The 14,339-nt window shown below is 45.8% G+C and overlaps 5 non-coding genes and 2 pseudogenes across 5 annotated transcripts; all 7 read right to left on the bottom strand.

Moving 5' to 3' along the window:
• Positions 1-447: 447 nt before the first annotated feature.
• Positions 448-563, bottom strand: LOC141242249 (U2 spliceosomal RNA; annotated as a pseudogene).
• A 1,115-nt stretch (positions 564-1,678) lies between these two features.
• LOC141242185 (U2 spliceosomal RNA) lies at positions 1,679-1,860 on the bottom strand. The gene has a single exon (XR_012306830.1). It is a non-coding gene; the product is annotated as a U2 spliceosomal RNA (small nuclear RNA).
• A 524-nt stretch (positions 1,861-2,384) lies between these two features.
• Positions 2,385-2,500, bottom strand: LOC141242254 (U2 spliceosomal RNA; annotated as a pseudogene).
• Positions 2,501-3,615: 1,115 nt separating this feature from the next.
• On the bottom strand, positions 3,616-3,806 carry LOC141242100 (U2 spliceosomal RNA). The gene has a single exon (XR_012306747.1). It is a non-coding gene; the product is annotated as a U2 spliceosomal RNA (small nuclear RNA).
• A 2,313-nt stretch (positions 3,807-6,119) lies between these two features.
• LOC141242089 (U2 spliceosomal RNA) lies at positions 6,120-6,310 on the bottom strand. The gene has a single exon (XR_012306736.1). It is a non-coding gene; the product is annotated as a U2 spliceosomal RNA (small nuclear RNA).
• Positions 6,311-7,425: 1,115 nt separating this feature from the next.
• LOC141242225 (U2 spliceosomal RNA) lies at positions 7,426-7,624 on the bottom strand. Its single transcript, XR_012306867.1, has one exon. It is a non-coding gene; the product is annotated as a U2 spliceosomal RNA (small nuclear RNA).
• A 6,155-nt stretch (positions 7,625-13,779) lies between these two features.
• LOC141242077 (U2 spliceosomal RNA) lies at positions 13,780-13,970 on the bottom strand. The gene has a single exon (XR_012306725.1). It is a non-coding gene; the product is annotated as a U2 spliceosomal RNA (small nuclear RNA).
• Positions 13,971-14,339: the final 369 nt, after the last annotated feature.

Below are 14,339 nucleotides of genomic sequence, written 5' to 3'. Positions count from 1 at the left end.
TCCCAATAAACCATCCCCATCCCTCCGAGCCAGAAGGCCACAGCGAGGGTCAGGGATCTCCGATGCTCTCCCTAGCCGAAGCCGGAGAAGAGCCGTTTTCGTGCTCCCAGCTTCCATCTAGGCTGCCACCCTAGTGGAGCTGGAGCCTGTGTTGGTTTCTCAGCCCAAAGCTGACCGGACCTCCGACCGGGTTTATAAAAATTCCCCTTCCTAGCCCGGAGGCCAGGAATAGGGGGGGTTGCTCAGAAAGTATGATTGGCAAAGGTGCGGCGTGCTACGAAGCCAAGTCTTTCTGGGGTTCCCAGTCCCAGTAAGCTTGGAATCCCACCAGGGCGCCTACTCCTGGGGCACATTGCTCCAAAGCCCTCACACTTACCCAGCCTAGTGACTTCGATCCTGGAGGGCCATGTTTTCCATCAGATAACTCTATGAACCACCTGGCGTACTAACAAGTGCACCAAACCAGTGTGTAATATGCATCAATTTACTAGGGCAGCCCAAGGACAAAACTGCCTTTTCAAAAGATACTACACTTGATCTTAGCCAAAAGGCCGAGAAGCGATAACCAGAATTGGTTTCAAACTACGGAGCCACCCAAGGATCCTGAAAAGTCCATTTGTGGAGATGAGCTCCTGGACTCCCGTTAAGAAGACATGTTGTCAACCTCTAGATCCCTTACATGCCTGCACTTTTCGGCTTGCTGCTGCTGCAATCCACGCGTTTTAGATCTGCATAACTCCACCTCTTTAAACACAGCACCTTCACCCCCTGCTGTTCCCACCCACCTCAACACCGTTGGAAGGGAGGAGAACCAATTAAGGCGGGGGGTGGGGTGGAACGAGCAGCTGTCTACCCTTAGCAGGAGGGCTCCTGATTACATACCTCTCCTGCTGCTGCTGCTGCTGGCTGTCCAGCAGCAGACTGAAGGTGGCTGCTGCTGTGCACAGGTATATAAAGGCTCAGAGCCTATTATGACATGCGCAGCCAGCGTTCCATTGCCACATTCCATCTACTGCAGGCAGGATACCTGGCTGGCTGAATGTCGCTGAGAAGCTCACAGAGACCGCCATAAGCAACAGTTTAACAGAATGCCACAGACTAATCAACCAAACTTTTTGGGTTGGGTTCTCTTTTATAGTCTGCAGGCATTAAATGAAAGAAGTCAGTGTTCCAGCAGAAGGAGACAACGTTTCAGAAAAGGCATTGTAGCAAACCAAAAAAGAAATTTTAAGCGCAGCAGAGTAACCAGCGCACATACCTGTTAGCTCAGGTGAGTTTAAAAGGCTGCTGTTGATAACAAGGGCATTTGCTAAATAGATGGTGTGTGTGCAACAATATACTGAAAGGTCAATTATATTGTGCAGCTTATCTCACCACCTGTAGTTATTTAGGTGAAAGCTCCAAAATGCTTGCCTAATATGTCTGTTTATCCAAAAGGAAGTAAAAAGGGAGAGCTAGAAAGATAGCATTGCATCACATTACATGGCAATGCAATGCACAGTTGCTGAAGTTGAACCAAAATGAGCTTGTAATCTGGCTTCTGCAACTTTGAACATGAAAAATCCAATGAGGAGAAGAAAAGCAAAGCCAAAGAGTCCATCCCCAAATCCGACAAACAAGCAAAATGAACAAAAAACATTGAATTCAATTCTTTCTGATTTTAGAAACTGCATTAAAGAAGGGGTGCACCGGTCCTGGAGATACTGCAATACCAGGTCAATGCGTGGAGTGGACAGAGCAAGCTCTTTTTCCATCTCCCTGTTCTAAAAATCCATTTAATATATGGTCCCCAGATAGGGGACGTATCAGATATTAAACTGATAAGAACAGATTTTTTGATTGAAGCTGCATCCAAGGCACTGAAAAATGTGACCGAAGTCACACCAAAACAGCGCACGAGGTGAGGATTCATGTGGACCCTTCCCGGAGGAGAGGGTTCCCAATAAACCATCCCCATCCCTCCGAGCCAGAAGGCCACAGCGAGGGTCAGGGATCTCCGATGCTCTCCCTAGCCGAAGCCGGAGAAGAGCCGTTTTCGTGCTCCCAGCTTCCATCTAGGCTGCCACCCTAGTGGAGCTGGAGCCTGTGTTGGTTTCTCAGCCCAAAGCTGACCGGACCTCCGACCGGGTTTATAAAAATTCCCCTTCCTAGCCCGGAGGCCAGGAATAGGGGGGGTTGCTCAGAAAGTATGATTGGCAAAGGTGCGGCGTGCTACGAAGCCAAGTCTTTCTGGGGTTCCCAGTCCCAGTAAGCTTGGACTCCCACCAGGGCGCCTACTCCTGGGGCACATTGCTCCAAAGCCCTCACACTTACCCAGCCTAGTGACTTCGATCCTGGAGGGCCATGTTTTCCATCAGATAACTCTATGAGCCACCTGGCATACTAACAAGTGCACCAAACCAGTGTGTAATATGCATCAATTTACTAGGGCAGCCCAAGGACAAAACTGCCTTTTCAAAAGATACTACACTTGATCTTAGCCAAAAGGCCGAGAAGCGATAACCAGAATTGGTTTCAAACTACGGAGCCACCCAAGGATCCTGAAAAGTCCATTTGTGGAGATGAGCTCCTGGACTCCCGTTAAGAAGACATGTTGTCAACCTCTAGATCCCTTACATGCCTGCACTTTTCGGCTTGCTGCTGCTGCAATCCACGCGTTTTAGATCTGCATAACTCCACCTCTTTAAACACAGCACCTTCACCCCCTGCTGTTCCCACCCACCTCAACACCGTTGGAAGGGAGGAGAACCAATTAAGGCGGGGGGTGGGGTGTAACGAGCAGCTGTCTACCCTTAGCAGGAGGGCTCCTGATTACATACCTCTCCTGCTGCTGCTGCTGCTGGCTGTCCAGCAGCAGACTGAAGGTGGCTGCTGCTGTGCACAGGTATATAAAGGCTCAGAGCCTATTATGACACGCGCAGCCAGCGTTCCATTGCCACATTCCATCTACTGCAGGCAGGATACCTGGCTGGCTGAATGTCGCTGAGAAGCTCACAGAGACCGCCATAAGCAACAGTTTAACAGAATGCCACAGACTAATCAACCAAACTTTTTGGGTTGGGTTCTCTTTTATAGTCTGCAGGCATTAAATGAAAGAAGTCAGTGTTCCAGCAGAAGGAGACAACGTTTCAGAAAAGGCATTGTAGCAAACCAAAAAAGAAATTTTAAGCGCAGCAGAGTAACCAGCGCACATACCTGTTAGCTCAGGTGAGTTTAAAAGGCTGCTGTTGATAACAAGGGCATTTGCTAAATAGATGGTGTGTGTGCAACAATATACTGAAAGGTCAATTATATTGTGCAGCTTATCTCACCACCTGTAGTTATTTAGGTGAAAGCTCCAAAATGCTTGCCTAATATGTCTGTTTATCCAAAAGGAAGTAAAAAGGGAGAGCTAGAAAGATAGCATTGCATCACATTACATGGCAATGCAATGCACAGTTGCTGAAGTTGAACCAAAATGAGCTTGTAATCTGGCTTCTGCAACTTTGAACATGAAAAATCCAATGAGGAGAAGAAAAGCAAAGCCAAAGAGTCCATCCCCAAATCCGACAAACAAGCAAAATGAACAAAAAACATTGAATTCAATTCTTTCTGATTTTAGAAACTGCATTAAAGAAGGGGTGCACCGGTCCTGGAGATACTGCAATACCAGGTCAATGCGTGGAGTGGACAGAGCAAGCTCTTTTTCCATCTCCCTGTTCTAAAAATCCATTTAATATATGGTCCCCAGATAGGGGACGTATCAGATATTAAACTGATAAGAACAGATACTACACTTGATCTTAGCCAAAAGGCCGAGAAGCGATAACCAGAATTGGTTTCAAACTACGGAGCCACCCAAGGATCCTGAAAAGTCCATTTGTGGAGATGAGCTCCTGGACTCCCGTTAAGAAGACATGTTGTCAACCTCTAGATCCCTTACATGCCTGCACTTTTCGGCTTGCTGCTGCTGCAATCCACGCGTTTTAGATCTGCATAACTCCACCTCTTTAAACACAGCACCTTCACCCCCTGCTGTTCCCACCCGCCTCAACACCGTTGGAAGGGAGGAGAACCAATTAAGGCGGGGGGTGGGGTGGAACGAGCAGCTGTCTACCCTTAGCAGGAGGGCTCCTGATTACATACCTCTCCTGCTGCTGCTGCTGCTGGCTGTCCAGCAGCAGACTGAAGGTGGCTGCTGCTGTGCACAGGTATATAAAGGCTCAGAGCCTATTATGACACGCGCAGCCAGCGTTCCATTGCCACATTCCATCTACTGCAGGCAGGATACCTGGCTGGCTGAATGTCGCTGAGAAGCTCACAGAGACCGCCATAAGCAACAGTTTAACAGAATGCCACAGACTAATCAACCAAACTTTTTGGGTTGGGTTCTCTTTTATAGTCTGCAGGCATTAAATGAAAGAAGTCAGTGTTCCAGCAGAAGGAGACAACGTTTCAGAAAAGGCATTGTAGCAAACCAAAAAAGAAATTTTAAGCGCAGCAGAGTAACCAGCGCACATACCTGTTAGCTCAGGTGAGTTTAAAAGGCTGCTGTTGATAACAAGGGCATTTGCTAAATAGATGGTGTGTGTGCAACAATATACTGAAAGGTCAATTATATTGTGCAGCTTATCTCACCACCTGTAGTTATTTAGGTGAAAGCTCCAAAATGCTTGCCTAATATGTCTGTTTATCCAAAAGGAAGTAAAAAGGGAGAGCTAGAAAGATAGTGTAGCACCCTGAGGATTCGGCTGCTACAGGGGTATTGCACCTCAACCCAGAGGTGTGATATTCCACTCCCGGGCAAGGATGGAGTGTGGATTTGAGCTCGGTAGGCTGCATGCACTACACACATCCCATTTCCGAGGAGCAGACCGACGGTACTCCCACTTAGAAATGTGCAGGTACGACCGAGTCTGTTCCTGGCTGGAGTGGGAGGGGGGTGGAACATCCCATGTAGTGTAGGGGCAGATAGGGGGTGCAGTCTGGGTAGAGATAGGAGCTCATTGGGTGCTGGTCACCTGAGCTCACACATAGAGGGTGTATATAAGGTGGGCACCAACTAAGAACAGGGTCAGATGCAGAGAACAAGTCAGGAGCAGAGGAGAAGAAGGACCCAGAGTGAGAGAGGAGAAGAGAGAGAAAGACCCAGAGGGGGAAACAGCAGAGAGGACCCAAGAACCCAAATTAAAGCACCGGGTGAGGAGTCGGCATCAGGGTACCGGAACCCAAGCTGGTGGGGGTAAAAACATTCCCCAGCCAGAGACCGGAGACCGTGGGCAGCGTTTGCCACGGTCACCCACCACATCCACCCCGAAGGCACACCACATGAAGGGTCAGGGAACCCAGGGCCAAGGGTGTCCCAACAGAAGGCCCGAGGGAGCTGGACCTAGGTGGATCACTGGTGGGGACGGCCAGAGAACGGGACAGAAGGAGAGCTCAGGGCCACGCTCCGGACTTGTATGGGGGTTGGCTGGATCCAGGACCTGGTGGACGCAGCACGGCTCGGGTGGTCACTCGAAGCTGGAGTGACCAGTACAACATCTGCAGTAAGTAAACACCCTTAACTGCACAACCCGACTCTGTCTTCATTGCCGTCTGCACTGCACCACCACAACCCCCATCCTCTGCACCTGTCCCCTCTGAGGCTATACCCCTCCCGTTGGGGGTTATCCCACCAAGCTGCGCACCCACCATCAGCCTCAGCGGACCCTGCTACAGCGGCGGCCACAGTGACCGCATCACAACGGGTGGCGTAGTCGACACAAAAGAACTCTTAATAACATCTGTAGGACTGCCACATAACACTGAGTTTGACGCCCTGGGCACGGGCCGGGTCACAGCCGCTCGGAGACTACAACCCCCCATCTGATCCGGTGCCGGGTATTCCCCTCAAAAAGGAATATGTCCCAGGGGGCGCGTCAATAGCATTGCATCACATTACATGGCAATGCAATGCACAGTTGCTGAAGTTGAACCAAAATGAGCTTGTAATCTGGCTTCTGCAACTTTGAACATGAAAAATCCAATGAGGAGAAGAAAAGCAAAGCCAAAGAGTCCATCCCCAAATCCGACAAACAAGCAAAATGAACAAAAAACATTGAATTCAATTCTTTCTGATTTTAGAAACTGCATTAAAGAAGGGGTGCACCGGTCCTGGAGATACTGCAATACCAGGTCAATGCGTGGAGTGGACAGAGCAAGCTCTTTTTCCATCTCCCTGTTCTAAAAATCCATTTAATATATGGTCCCCAGATAGGGGACGTATCAGATATTAAACTGATAAGAACAGATACTACACTTGATCTTAGCCAAAAGGCCGAGAAGCGATAACCAGAATTGGTTTCAAACTACGGAGCCACCCAAGGATCCTGAAAAGTCCATTTGTGGAGATGAGCTCCTGGACTCCCGTTAAGAAGACATGTTGTCAACCTCTAGATCCCTTACATGCCTGCACTTTTCGGCTTGCTGCTGCTGCAATCCACGCGTTTTAGATCTGCATAACTCCACCTCTTTAAACACAGCACCTTCACCCCCTGCTGTTCCCACCCGCCTCAACACCGTTGGAAGGGAGGAGAACCAATTAAGGCGGGGGGTGGGGTGGAACGAGCAGCTGTCTACCCTTAGCAGGAGGGCTCCTGATTACATACCTCTCCTGCTGCTGCTGCTGCTGGCTGTCCAGCAGCAGACTGAAGGTGGCTGCTGCTGTGCACAGGTATATAAAGGCTCAGAGCCTATTATGACACGCGCAGCCAGCGTTCCATTGCCACATTCCATCTACTGCAGGCAGGATACCTGGCTGGCTGAATGTCGCTGAGAAGCTCACAGAGACCGCCATAAGCAACAGTTTAACAGAATGCCACAGACTAATCAACCAAACTTTTTGGGTTGGGGTCTCTTTTATAGTCTGCAGGCATTAAATGAAAGAAGTCAGTGTTCCAGCAGAAGGAGACAACGTTTCAGAAAAGGCATTGTAGCAAACCAAAAAAGAAATTTTAAGCGCAGCAGAGTAACCAGCGCACATACCTGTTAGCTCAGGTGAGTTTAAAAGGCTGCTGTTGATAACAAGGGCATTTGCTAAATAGATGGTGTGTGTGCAACAATATACTGAAAGGTCAATTATATTGTGCAGCTTATCTCACCACCTGTAGTTATTTAGGTGAAAGCTCCAAAATGCTTGCCTAATATGTCTGTTTATCCAAAAGGAAGTAAAAAGGGAGAGCTAGAAAGATAGCATTGCATCACATTACATGGCAATGCAATGCACAGTTGCTGAAGTTGAACCAAAATGAGCTTGTAATCTGGCTTCTGCAACTTTGAACATGAAAAATCCAATGAGGAGAAGAAAAGCAAAGCCAAAGAGTCCATCCCCAAATCCGACAAACAAGCAAAATGAACAAAAAACATTGAATTCAATTCTTTCTGATTTTAGAAACTGCATTAAAGAAGGGGTGCACCGGTCCTGGAGATACTGCAATACCAGGTCAATGCGTGGAGTGGACAGAGCAAGCTCTTTTTCCATCTCCCTGTTCTAAAAATCCATTTAATATATGGTCCCCAGATAGGGGACGTATCAGATATTAAACTGATAAGAACAGATTTTTTTTTTTTTTTTTTTTTTTTTTTTCTCCTCAGACGAGGAAATTCCACAGTCTATGAAAACCAGACAAAGGAAAATTCCATCAAAACAGCTGCGTCAAATCCAATACGCAATTTGCTGTCCCCATCATCATCGGAAATATTTATTTCATATTTCAAAACAACAATAACAAAAATCAAGAGGTACTAACAATATATCTCCACTTTTTAACTTTCCATATTCCCTCTGCATCCACTTCCCCTCTCCTCTTTTTGTCCCATAGGAAACACACATACATCTTCCCCAAAATCACCTTCACACTATCCTTTACAGCAATTTCCTTCCTTTTAAACACATACACATTCCTCACATCCCATAACACTTCCTTTATACATGCAAGCATCAACCACAAGACTCTTTCCTTCGTCCCATCACATATTCCCAAACCAAACATAAACAACTCAAAAGACAACAAATTCACACCACACAATTCTTTACACAAAGGCCCCATTCTCCCAATCACATCTCTAGCATACTGGCAATTCCAAAAAACATGCAACACACTTTCCCTTCCACCACAGCCATTTCTTGGACACATTTCACTCCTCACCAAACCTCTATTCCTCTGAAACTCTCTCACAGGTAATACTCCATGTAAAGACTGCCACACAACTTCACTCTGTTTGTTGGTCATACCACTCATCCGCACTTTCTTCCAAACCTTCTGCACATCACCACCCCTAACCATATTTATTCCACATTCTACCTCTCTACATTCAATCATCCTATACACAGCCTTCTTATTCTCCAGCAATCTCACATCTGCATCACACAGTTCATACCTCACCAAAAACTTATAAACCCACACATACCATACAGGCACCTCAAAAGCAATCGGACATCGCAAATCCCTTTCTTGCCACTTTAAACGAAACAAATACGCTCCAAATAAATACCTACACATAGATGAAAACTTTCCATCCGCCCTAATCACTTTCAAAACAAACACAACGATATTCACACCAAAAAACACGTCCAAATTCGGAAAACCCAAACCACCTTTTTCCACTCTTTTAACCAAAATTTCTCTCCTAGCTCTCTCCATTTTCGAGTTCCACAAAAAAACAAATAAAATTCTATTCAAGCTTCTCATACACATATATCCTGGTGGAAATACTACCGCAATATATAAAAATATTGGCAACACCACACTCTTAACAATTAAAATCTTCCCAAAAAAGGATAAACTCCTCAATTTCCAAAAATTCAACTTCTGCTCAACTTTTCCTTTCGCATCATCCCAACTTTCTTTCCCATCCAAACTCTCTGAAAACTTCACACCCAAAACTTTAATAGGTCCATTCACTACATTCACACCTACATCCCTACTTAAACTTCCGCCTCCAAAACCCTTACACTCACTCTTTTCCCAATTCACTTTAAACGCAGATGCACCACAAAAAATAGACACTAACAACTTCACCCGCCTCACCGAACATTCAGAATCACATAATACACACACGTCATCCATATAACCACTCACTTTCCATTCTTTTCCTCCACCTCCCGGCACTTGCACACCACGAATTACCTTATCTTTCCTCAGCATACACAACAATGGCTCAATTGCACAAATAAATGCTACAGGGGACAAAGGACACCCCTGTCGCACACCCGAAAACACATTCACTTTCCTACCCACATACCCATTCATTAAAACACAGCTATAAACACCCGCATACAAACTTCTCACTCGCCCAACAAAATCAGCCGGAAAACCCATTTTTAACAACACTCTGAACAAAAAACCATGCGACAACCTATCATAAGCCTTTTCAAAATCCAAACTTAACAAAAATACACTCTTCTTACGACCCATGCAATCCCATAGACAATCTCTTAACATACACACACACTCGTGAATCCGCCTCCCAGGTACCGCACAACACTGCTCATCCCCAATCACACTCTCTATCACATCACGCATCCTATTAGCCATAAGTTTTGCATAGATTTTATAATCACAATTAAGTAACGTTATTGGCCTCCAATTCCTCAGACTTTTCAAATCCCCTTTCTTAGGAATTAACACAACCATACCTGCACGCATACTCTCAGTCACCTCCATGTTTCCCCACATATACTTACATACATCCACAAAGTCCTTACCAATCACACCCCACATCACACGATAAAATTCTACTGGGAGGCCATCCTCCCCCGGCGTCTTATTCAAAGCCATACTACACATAACCTTCCATACCTCATCACCAGTCACCTCACCCATCACTCTCTCTCTTTCTGCTTCACTCAACTTACTCTCTAACACACTCAAAACATCATTCTCCAAACATTCATCCCTCTGTTTCACTGCATACAGATCCTCATAAAACTTAGCCACCTCTTCACACATATCCTCTCCACTCACCTCACTTCCATCTGCTCCATACACCACGCTCATACTCTGTTTCTTTCCAAAAACTTTTTTAAAGAAAAACCGAGAACATTTCTCATCCTGCTCCATCTTATCAATCTTTGCCCTAAACACTATGCTTCTCCCTCTCTCCAACAAAAACTCACTAATCTCCTTTTTTACCTCTAAAATATCCTCCTCCACCTCAACTCCTCCTTCCCTTAACTTATACAAAACGCTCAACCGCGCGTTCAGTTTAACAAAACTCTCTCTTTTAATTGCTGCATACTTGTATCCTAAATTTTTAAAGAACATTTTTGTTTGTTTCTTCACCCAGTCCCACCACTCACAAACATTCCCAAACTCATTTTTATGCTTACACCATTCTTCATACCGCCTTTCATACTCCTTTCTCACATCTTCATTCTCTAACAGTTTAACATTTAACTTCCACAATCCTCTCCCAAACACTCCATCAACTTTTATATCCAACTCACACAACATACACACATGATCTGAAAAAAGAACGTTTTCCTGCCTATAATTAACAGAAACCATATTTTTAGAAATAAAACAATAATCCAATCTGGATTGTACCCTACCACTCTCAGAAAAGAAAGTGTTCAACAAAGGATTCATGTTACACACCCGCTGCATATCACACAACCCAAAATCATTCACTAACTCCAATAATGCTTTCCCAGACACATCCACATTCACTCTCCCCACATCACAGTTCATATCACCCACAATTACCACAGGTATTCTTCCTGGAACAAAAAGCTTAATTTTTTCAAATAAATTTTTGCGCTCATTTTTTTCAACTGGCGCATAAACATTAATAACACAAAACTTTACATTCTTGTATACAAAATTAGCAAGGATACATCTCCCCACCTCAATAACCAAATAATCACTCAAAACAACCTCCCTTCCTTTAACCAAAATACCCACACCATCATTCTTATTACATGCACTCCCCGACCACACAGACGCTCCATAAGACCATTCATCCCCTTTCACACCATCCACTACCCCACATTCTTGTAAACAAAAAATAGATGCATTTTGCATAGCTAAAAACTCAAAAATAGCAGCTCTTCTTACTTTACTTTTAAACACTCTTACGTTTTGGGACACTATGGTAAATCCCATAATACTTCTACTCCTTCACCAATTACACAAAGAAATAGCCTTTGGCCTAAACCAAAGCTCACAAGAGGATAAAAAGAAAAAACATTTACAATATTATATGGTGACACTATCCAGCACCACCACTATCCTCCTCCGCCATCAGAACAGAACAGCTGGTTTCCGACCCGCTGGCTTCACCAGCCACACTCCTCATTCTGGCAGTTCTGATCTTCCTCTGAGGCTCACTAAAATCTGCATCATCACTGCCCCCACCATCCTCCCTACGACTCTTCTTTGCACCCCTATCATCCTCCGAAGAAAAATCTTCAATGTTTTCAGGACCCGAAGGGTGTTCAGGACTGTCGGGTTCCGAGATTTGCACTTCACATCCTGTTGCGTCCATTGCCTCTCCAAAAGTCATCATCTCAGGCAGCTCTGCTTCCACCACTTTCCTAGATATTCTCGCAGACACTGCCTTTTTCTCCACCTTTGCCACTTCCCTCCAGAACTCCTTTTCTTCCCTCCGCTTCTTCCTCATTTCTTCAGCAGAAGAAGAACATGGTCTCAGGGACACCTCCTCTGGCGCCGTAGAGGGAGAGGCTCTACCAGTTTCCCGCCTCCTTCCCTCTCTCTCCTCCCTCTCCAATCTTTCCAGCACTTTCAGTGCGCTTGCCATCTGCCTCCTCTCCAGCTCCTCCTCCTTCTGTTCTTTATCAGAACGTCTAGGTGCACTCATAGGACAGTCCTTATACATGTGATCACTACTCCCACAGACATCACAGGACTTAGCCTCTGGACACTGGTTGGCCATATGCCCCTCCTTTCTGCAATTTCGGCAACACTGCCCTTTAAGGCATGTTACCATGGTATGTCCGAAAGAAAAGCATCTACGGCAAAACATGGGCTGGCCTGGGTAAAAGAGGAAACCTCTATGGCCTGCAACGGAAAAATTTGATGGAGGGTGTCTAAAGCCCCCCACACTGTCAGGATCCCTTTTCAATTTCACACGGAATTTATACTGACAGTTAAAGATTCCTAGACAATTGACTTGCTTCACTCCCTTCCGCACATATTCACAGTAGCGAGAGAGGAAGCACTCCAGCAGCTCAGGGTCTGTAAAAGGGTTATAGACAGTCACAGTCACCTCCTTTTCTTGCAGACCAAACAAAGGTTCCCATCTAACTCCTTCCAAGCAGGGGTCACTAGAGTGACCACGGAGCCATTCAAAGACATTAAGGCAAACATCCTGGTCCATAAAGGTAACGTCATAATTACCTTGACGTGAAAATTCGTTGACACTGAAGATCTCAGAACGTCTTGCTCCAGCTTTGCCTTCAACGATGTCTTGGACAATGAAAACCACGTTGTTCTTGTTCTGGTCAGATGGATCCACGGACAAACGGATGGTGTTCTTCACAAAAGACATCTTGGATTCTGTCGGTATGGAATACCACAGGAAAAAGCAGAAAATCCTCCACAAAAGGGTCCGGATTCCTCCAGGAGACTCGCACCAATCAAGGTACAGTCATACGATCACAGCCAAAAGGCCGAGAAGCGATAACCAGAATTGGTTTCAAACTACAGAGCCACCCAAGGATCCTGAAAAGTCCATTTGTGGAGATGAGCTCCTGGACTCCCGTTAAGAAGACATGTTGTCAACCTCTAGATCCCTTACATGCCTGCACTTTTCGGCTTGCTGCTGCTGCAATCCACGCGTTTTAGATCTGCATAACTCCACCTCTTTAAACACAGCACCTTCACCCCCTGCTGTTCCCACCCGCCTCAACACCATTGGAAGGGAGGAGAACCAATTAAGGCGGGGGGTGGGGTGGAACGAGCAGCTGTCTACCCTTAGCAGGAGGGCTCCTGATTACATACCTCTCCTGCTGCTGCTGCTGCTGGCTGTCCAGCAGCAGACTGAAGGTGGCTGCTGCTGTGCACAGGTATATAAAGGCTCAGAGCCTATTATGACACGCGCAGCCAGCGTTCCATTGCCACATTCCATCTACTGCAGGCAGGATACCTGGCTGGCTGAATGTCGCTGAGAAGCTCACAGAGACCGCCATAAGCAACAGTTTAACAGAATGCCACAGACTAATCAACCAAACTTTTTGGGTTGGGTTCTCTTTTATAGTCTGCAGGCATTAAATGAAAGAAGTCAGTGTTCCAGCAGAAGGAGACAACGTTTCAGAAAAGGCATTGTAGCAAACCAAAAAAGAAATTTTAAGCGCAGCAGAGTAACCAGCGCACATACCTGTTAGCTCAGGTGAGTTTAAAAGGCTGCTGTTGATAACAAGGGCATTTGCTAAATAGATGGTGTGTGTGCAACAATATACTGAAAGGTCAATTATATTGTGCAGCTTATCTCACCACCTGTAGTTATTTAGGTGAAAGCTCCAAAATGCTTGCCTAATATGTCTGTTTATCCAAAAGGAAGTAAAAAGGGAGAGCTAGAAAGATAGCATTGCATCACATTACATGGCAATGCAATGCACAGTTGCTGAAGTTGAACCAAAATGAGCTTGTAATCTGGCTTCTGCAACTTTGAACATGAAAAATCCAATGAGGAGAAGAAAAGCAAAGCCAAAGAGTCCATCCCCAAATCCGACAAACAAGCAAAATGAACAAAAAACATTGAATTCAATTCTTTCTGATTTTAGAAACTGCATTAAAGAAGGGGTGCACCGGTCCTGGAGATACTGCAATACCAGGTCAATGCGTGGAGTGGACAGAGCAAGCTCTTTTTCCATCTCCCTGTTCTAAAAATCCATTTAATATATGGTCCCCAGATAGGGGACGTATCAGATATTAAACTGATAAGAACAGATACTACACTTGATCTTAGCCAAAAGGCCGAGAAGCGATAACCAGAATTGGTTTCAAACTACGGAGCCACCCAAGGATCCTGAAAAGTCCATTTGTGGAGATGAGCTCCTGGACTCCCGTTAAGAAGACATGTTGTCAACCTCTAGATCCCTTACATGCCTGCACTTTTCGGCTTGCTGCTGCTGCAATCCACGCGTTTTAGATCTGCATAACTCCACCTCTTTAAACACAGCACCTTCACCCCCTGCTGTTCCCACCCGCCTCAACACCGTTGGAAGGGAGGAGAACCAATTAAGGCGGGGGGTGGGGTGGAACGAGCAGCTGTCTACCCTTAGCAGGAGGGCTCCTGATTACATACCTCTCCTGCTGCTGCTGCTGCTGGCTGTCCAGCAGCAGACTGAAGGTGGC

The sequence above is a fragment of the Phyllobates terribilis genome, unplaced genomic scaffold (genome assembly GCF_046119375.1).
Source record: "Phyllobates terribilis strain yellow unplaced genomic scaffold, ASM4611937v1 Scaffold_1031__1_contigs__length_461108, whole genome shotgun sequence".
Classification (NCBI taxonomy): Eukaryota; Metazoa; Chordata; class Amphibia; order Anura; family Dendrobatidae; genus Phyllobates; species Phyllobates terribilis.
This window is presented reverse-complemented; position numbering and strand designations above follow the sequence as displayed.